The sequence below is a fragment of the Furipterus horrens genome, unplaced genomic scaffold (genome assembly GCF_987537825.1).
Source record: "Furipterus horrens unplaced genomic scaffold, mFurHor1.1.pri manual_scaffold_12, whole genome shotgun sequence".
NCBI lineage: Eukaryota > Metazoa > Chordata > Mammalia > Chiroptera > Furipteridae > Furipterus > Furipterus horrens.
The window spans coordinates 1,309,848-1,316,925 of NW_028327182.1; positions in this window are offsets into that span (position 1 = coordinate 1,309,848).

The window sequence follows — 7,078 nt, forward strand, 5'->3', positions numbered from 1 at the left end:
GCGTCATCGGCGTCTGACGGGCACAGGGCGGTGGTGCTATAAAAGGGAGAGTTGCAGAGCTCGGTCAGGCGGCCGCCGGGACGCGCTGGGCCCTGCTGACTCTGTGCTTACAGCCGGCACAGCGATTCCTTAAATCAGCCTCGTCTAGGCCCTGAAACGATTCCCGAACAGCACGTCACTGAGCGAGAACTTGAATGAGTGAGTACATTTGGTTAACCCTAATGCTAACCAGAATTTAAGTGAAATAACACGGACTATCCCAAGATGTTGCTGGAAAAGGGCCAAGAAGACGTGACCGAAGACAACAGCAGCCAGAACCGGCAGGGACAGGCAAACACGGCATTCAGGATTCCACGTAGCGGTTCCGCTACAGGGGCAGAAACTGAATAAAGGTTGTTAGGACAATTGTGGATGATAGCGATTTTGTCTCCTGTTTTCCCCAGAGCAGCCCCCACTCTGTAGTACCCCCTCTTCCAGAGCTTTCAGTTTCCTCCCATCCTTGAGTCCTGATTTATTTATTTGTTTTGCAACGTTCTATTGAGTTTCCCTTCAAAGTGTTTATCGAATGCACCCCTTCCAGCCTTTTCTAGAACCCGGAGACACTACCGTCTTCCAGACCCTCCCGACTCCATGGTGGCCACCGCCTTCCAGTTGCTCCCCTACGTCTTACCTCTTCCAAGGTTTCCCCCGCCCCACGGCCCAGCTGCAGGTGCTCATCAGCCGCGTCACGTCCTGCTCGCGCTCCAGTTAAGCTTCAAGGCCCGCAAAGACGTACCAGGTGGCGGCTGAGCATCTGGCTATTGAGTCAGACCCCTGGCGACGCTTTCTTAAGCTTCTGGTTCCTGCAGGGTGATGACTCGCACCGAGTCGTCGCCGGGTGGGATGGGCCCAGGCGAGTGAAGCACTGGGGGCCGGGGGCCCGGGGGCGGCGGGTGTCTCAGCCCCGACAGCTGTGCCGGATGCGGCAGAACCAAGACGCTCACCGCCCCTCGGCCACCATCGCAGGGCACTTCCTCGGCGCCATCCGACCCTGTGATGCTCCAGACGGTTCTCCTGGGAGAACTGCATGCTCCAAACCCGAAGGGGGTCTTCCCTGTGCAGGCGTCTGGGCAGCGGGGGGCTGGGGGCTGCACCCCGGCCACGGCTCTCTGGCTGTCGGCTGGTAGGCGTCCTTACACTCCAGGAGTCACTGAAATGTCACCTTGGACACTTCCCTGTGCCCACACCCCTCGGGGACCCCCCCAAGTTGAACGGGAACCCTTGGTATATGTGTCTCCCGTGAGATGTCGTTCACCCAGGGCCCAGTGTGCACCTGGTCATTCCAAGGGCCTGAGTCTCGGGAAAGTGTTCGGTAGCAGTGACGGGAGGAACCAGGGCGCTGGAAGGGACCTTGGGGGGTTGGGGCGGGTGCCGAGAGAGTGCCCGGCTGGGATGGTTCCAGAAAACCGCAGGAAGGACACTAGAGGCGGTGAGTGGCACCAGGGACGGCCACACCGAGCGGGAGGCGTGGCAGGTGCACAGGGCAGCTTCCCGTCGGGGGATTGTGGCCAGGAGCGTGCCCCGTGCGGCAGGAGAGGGCGGCCTGCTCGCCCGCGGGTCAGGCAGCGGGTTCACGGGCCGCAGGCACTCCTCCGTGCCGGGTCCTCCCGCTCGGGACAGAGGGAGCTTGGTTACATCCTCCCCCGTGGCTTCACGGAGGTTCCGCCAGGTCGCGGCCTGTGACCGACACCCCTCACAGGAGCCCCGTTCTGCAGCCTTTTGGTGGAAACTAACAAGCAGAACTGCAGCCAATCAGGAAATCGAGAGGAAAAAGGCAGGCAGAGAGTCTGCTATCTTGTTGCAAGGAGACTCAGCTTCCAAAAAAGGAGGCTCAGCCCTGCGCCTCCTTTCTCAGAAAGAGTGTGTTCTTGGAACTTACCAGATTCTGTGCTGCCGGGCTCCCTGGGTCTGTAACAGACCAACTTCCCATCGCAGGCCTGGGGAATGAAGGGCAGGAACCGTGTAGGTGGCAGGCCAACTTTTTTTTTAGTGTATTTCATTGGTTATGCTGTTACAGCTGTCCCAGTTTTTTCTCTTTGCTCCCCTCTGTCCGGTACCCTCTTCCCTCCAGCAATCCCACCCCCTTAGTTCATGTCCAGGGGTCGTGCATGTAAGTTCTTTGGCTTCACCCTTTCCTATATCATTCTTAACTCCTCCTGTCTGTTTTGTACCAACCGATTATGCTTCTTAATCCCTGCACCATTTCCCCATTTCTCCCCCTCCCCCCTCCCAGCTGATAACCCTCCAAATGATCCCCACTCCTATGATTCTGTTCCTATTCTGGTTTGCTTAGTTGGATTTTGTTTTGTTTTTATTTTTTAGATTCAGTTGTTGATAGTTGTGAGTTTGTTATTTTAGTGTTCATAGTTTTGATCTTTGTCTTAAATAAGTCCCTTTAACATTTCACATGATAATGGCTTGGTGATGATGAACTCCTTTAGCTTTACCTTGTCTGGGAAGCACTTCATCTGCCCTTCCATTCTAAATAATAGCTTTGCTGGGTAGAGTAATCTTGGTTGTAGGTCCTTGCTTTTCATCACATGGAATACTTCTTGCCAGTCCCTTCCTGCCTGCAAAGTGTCTTTTGAGAAATCAGCTGACAGTCTTATAGGCACCCCTTTGTGGCTAACTCTGCTTTTCTCGCTGCTTTTAAGATTCTCCCTTTATCTTTCACCTTTGGCATTTTAATGATGATGTGTCTTGGTGTGCTCCTCCTTGGATCTAGCTTGTTTGGGACTCTCTGAGCTTCCTTGACTTGTATGTCTATTTCCTTCACCAATTTTGGGGAGTTTTCCTTTGTTATTTTCTCACATACACTTTTCAATTTCTTGCTCTTCCTCTTCTCCTTCCGACACCCCTATGATTCAGATGTTAGCACGTTTAAAGCTGTCCCAGAAGTTCCTAAGCCTCTCCTCATTTTTTTCAATTCTTGTTTCCTCATTCTGTACTGGTTGACTGTTGTTTTCCTCCTTATGTTCCAAATAATTTATTTGAACTCCAGTTTTCTTCCCTTCACCATTGGTTTTGTGTGGATTTTCCTTCATTTGGCATAGCTTTCACTTCTTCTCTTATGTGTGTGCCGTATTCAAGCATATCTGTCAAGCCGGTGAGCATCTTTATCACCAGTGTTTTGAACTCCGCATCTGTTAGGTTGGCTGTCTCCTTACCTGTTAGCTTGGCTGTCTCCTCGTCACTTAGTTCTCGCACTGGAACTTTGATCCATTCCTTCTTTTGGGCCATACTTCTCTGTCTCCTCATTCTGACAGGCCTCTGTGTCTTAGGTAGAGCTGTCGCACCTGTCTGGATGAGTATTTCTTCTTTATATCTTTGTTTGTTGAACTTCCATGTAGCTCGATTTTCTGGAACTTCTGGTTGTCTCTAGTTTTAAGGTAGCTGTATTCCTTTTTAGTTGTGGAGGGAGATGCAGCATGTCTGTCTAGGCCTCCATCTTGGCTGGAAATCAGGTGACAGGCTAACTTTTAGGTGCCAGAGTTTCTCGGTAAGAAAATGAGAATGCACAGGAAAAGCAGATGACACACACTCAAAGAACCTGCAAACCCCCGTCCTGCCAAAAGCCAGGAGAACTCTGTGACTGGGCGCCAGGGGCTGTGGGCTCCCTGCCCACCCCCACTCGTGTCCTCTGCGTGTCTAAAGTGAGGAAGACAGACACACAGAGATAGTGACTGGGCCGTTTCTTTTCCTAATGTTTTTTTAAGTGAGCTACTTCTGAGCGGTATCTCCCGAGGACCTCATTCCTTTGCCTGAAGTAGGACACGCATCAGGCACACCCTGTAGCTCCCACCGGCTGCCGACGTCTCACACCCGGCCCGCTGCCCAGGGGCGGGCCACGCGAGGAAGGACGGTTTAAATTCGAGTTTAAGGGTCTCCCGCAGGTGCTGTTCGCACCAAGGTCACCGCCCAGCTGCAGCGGTGCGCGCACGCATCCACCGCGGAAGGACACGCAGCGCTTCGAGAACCAGGACGAGCAGCTCCGCGCACGGCCTTGCGTTCCCCTTCCCCGGGCACCACGGCCTTCCGCGGGAGGGATGTCTCCAGGCAAGGAGCAGGTTGGATTCTGCCCTAGGGGCTTGAGTCTACTTTCACCGCTGCGGTAAATGCCTTTTCTACGAGGGCTCCCGGCTGTCGGCTGTCCCCTGTTGGGAATCAAAGGCCGTCAGCACTCAGTTTTCTGGGTGGGTTCTCAGGAGTCCACAGAGACCTGAAAAGGCGGGCGACCTTAGGGAGGTGGCCAGGCCCCGCGGCAAGGTTGCGCATTCACGCTGCTCAGCGCTCGTAAGGCTGCCTCTCTATTAGATTAGATAATATTATATCGTAATGGCTGTTAAGCAAATAAATACACGTAAGGAAACAACAGTCCTCGTAATTTTGCGACTGGTTTCAACCACCGCTCACCACCCAGAGTGATTAGATATATGGCCCGGGCGCCGTCCGGGGGCGGAGGCGAAAGGAGCCCCTTGACTCCGGAAAGCTAATGAAGCCCCAGGGCAAGTGACCATCCGAGAGGCAGGGCTGGGTCACCCCCTCCTTGGGCCTCAGGCTCCAGGTACCAAAGTGTGCGGGGTGGTGGGGGCGGCGGATGGACAGCCCCGCGCGGAGACGCGGGGGCAGCGGGCCGGGGGCTGCGGTACGGGCCGCCGCCAGTTTCCGCGCACGTGGCCCTGGCGGGCAGGCGGCCGGGCCGCGGGCGGGGCGGGGCGGGCCTGGAGCAGAGCCGCTGGCCGCCTTCCAGGTCGGCGCACTAATGCGGGCGCGGAGGCTCCGCGGCTCCAGTCTGACTGACGCCGGCTGGGGCCGCTGATCCGGTCCCCGCCGCCCGGGGCGCGCGCAGCCAGGTCGGGAGTGCGCTGCGCGCGGAGTGGGCTGCGGGGACCCTCCGCGGAGCAGGGACCGCAGGACCCAGTGCGGGGACGCGTGCCGCCGGGGCCAGGTAAGCGCTGCGCGGTGCGCACGGGGAGAGCGAGCGTCTGTGCGCGCGCGGGTAAGTTTGTCCGCCGGGAGGGTAGTCTTAGAGGCTGTTGGTGGGTGGCTCGGCTCTTTGTACTCCACCTCCATCTCCTCCTTGGCGGCGCCTGTTTGGGTGTGGGGGGCAAGGAGTCGGAGGGCGCAGCCCCCGGGAGGTGGTGCGCGCCCTCCCCGAGGCCACCGCCGAGCTGCGGGCACTGGGACCTGTCCGAGGAGGCGCGTCCCGCGGCGGGGCCCGGCGCGCGAGTGGGGATGTGCGGGCTCTCAGCTCTGCACCCCGGGCGGGCACCGTGCAGAGACCCAGCCTCGGGGCTGAGGAATCGTGCGCTGCAGCTGGAGTGGGGCGCGGGGCGAGGTGCGGGGGGCGCAATGCAGACGTGGGGGGCGGGGGAGAGCTGACCGCGACCAGCTGCCCACCCTCCGCACCCTCCCCCCCAACCCCGGGAGGTTTTGCTCGGCCCCACCTCCGCGGCGCGCAGTGAGGGGAAGGGCTGGGCGTTAGGAATGTTGTTCAAGTGTCTGGCCTGCGCTGGGGCCTCGTCGGCAGCTGGGATGTTTGTCTTTCCTGCGCCTGCCATTCGCGGCCAGCCCTGCGCGGTGGGGCGGGGGGAGCCGGGGAGACGCAGGAGACTCGGCGACGCCGGCTGGTGATCGGAAGGAGGGGCGCGGGGACAGCGGTCACACCGAGGGCTGATCGGCAGCAGGGACTGCGCCCGCCACCCCCGCCCCTCCCGGGCTGATGGAAACACCCTGTTGACATGTTTCGGGGCTGGAACTGGCACCCCTGCCTGAGAAAGAACCTGCAAATGGTGTAGATCTAGTTGTGGAATAAACTTGCCTGCAGATTCTTTACCCAGTAATTCAGTCAGATACGCACCCTCGGGACACTGCGGGTGGCTTGCTATTGATTCCTTGATTTCAGAGAGAGAGACAGAGAGTCATGGTTTGTGGCTCCACTGATTGATGCACCATCGGTTGAGTCTTGTATGTGCCCTGACTGGGGATCGAACCTGCAACCTTGGCATATGGGGATGATGTTTTAACCGACTGAGCCACCGAGCCGGGGCCTGCGGTTGCTTTTCATGAATCCGGCCTTCAAGGGCCATTTCAGGGCCCTGCCCCATCTCTGAGGTGAGCTTTGGGAAGTGAGGTTTAACTGTCAAGTCTGGAGGCATCAGAGAACGCCGCCTCCTTTGCCGTAACAAGCGTTTGGGGGTCTCCTGGGCGGGTGGGAGGTGAGGGCTGCCCACTCCCCTCCTGCCTCAGGGCTCCTGTCGGTGAGCAAATGCCCCTGGATGTTCACATTTTAAAGCCGACGATCCATATATAAAAAGGCAGTCACAGTAACACCCAGACGGACAGACACACTCTCCCAGCTCCAAACAGACGACTCGCTAAGTGAGTTCTCTGTGCTTGGAGGAAACCAGGAGCAAGATCTTGGGCCCCTTTCAAGTTCGTGGTCATCCAAGAAGGATACGGCAGATAAAGAAATGATGTCCTCATGTATAAATAAGGAACATGGTAAATATAATACAGAAGAAGCTTTGAATAAGAAAAATAACTTCTGGTGGCCATGATTCCCTTCACGGATAGCAAGACACCCATCTTCAGCAGATGCCTCTGGCCTCTGTCTGTCCTGATGCAGCCTCTACCGTTCCTACGCCTGACGGACTGGCTGCCTTTGTCGGGAACGTGCTCTGCCCAGCTTTTGATTTCCAGCGACGTTTGAGAGAATACCAACGTATTCCTGAGCTGAGCAAGCTCATTTTTTGTCGGCACACTGTTTACTAAAAATCAAAGACAGACTCAAAACTTAGGCTCCTGTTTGCCATCAGTATTTTGAAGTCAGCCTGAGCTATTTGACTTTTCCTAAAAGCTCTTCCTTTTCTGTCCCCAGTGGAGGAGTGACCAGCACTTATTCGCAGGTGTCAGCTTCTGCGTCGCGGCTTGGCCCACGGTGCAGAATGACAAAGGAGGGTTTTGGTTTTTAGTGAAACTGGGCCAAGGCGATCGATTCGTGACCAACAGCTGGTGAACATGTTTATGCTTTCTGATC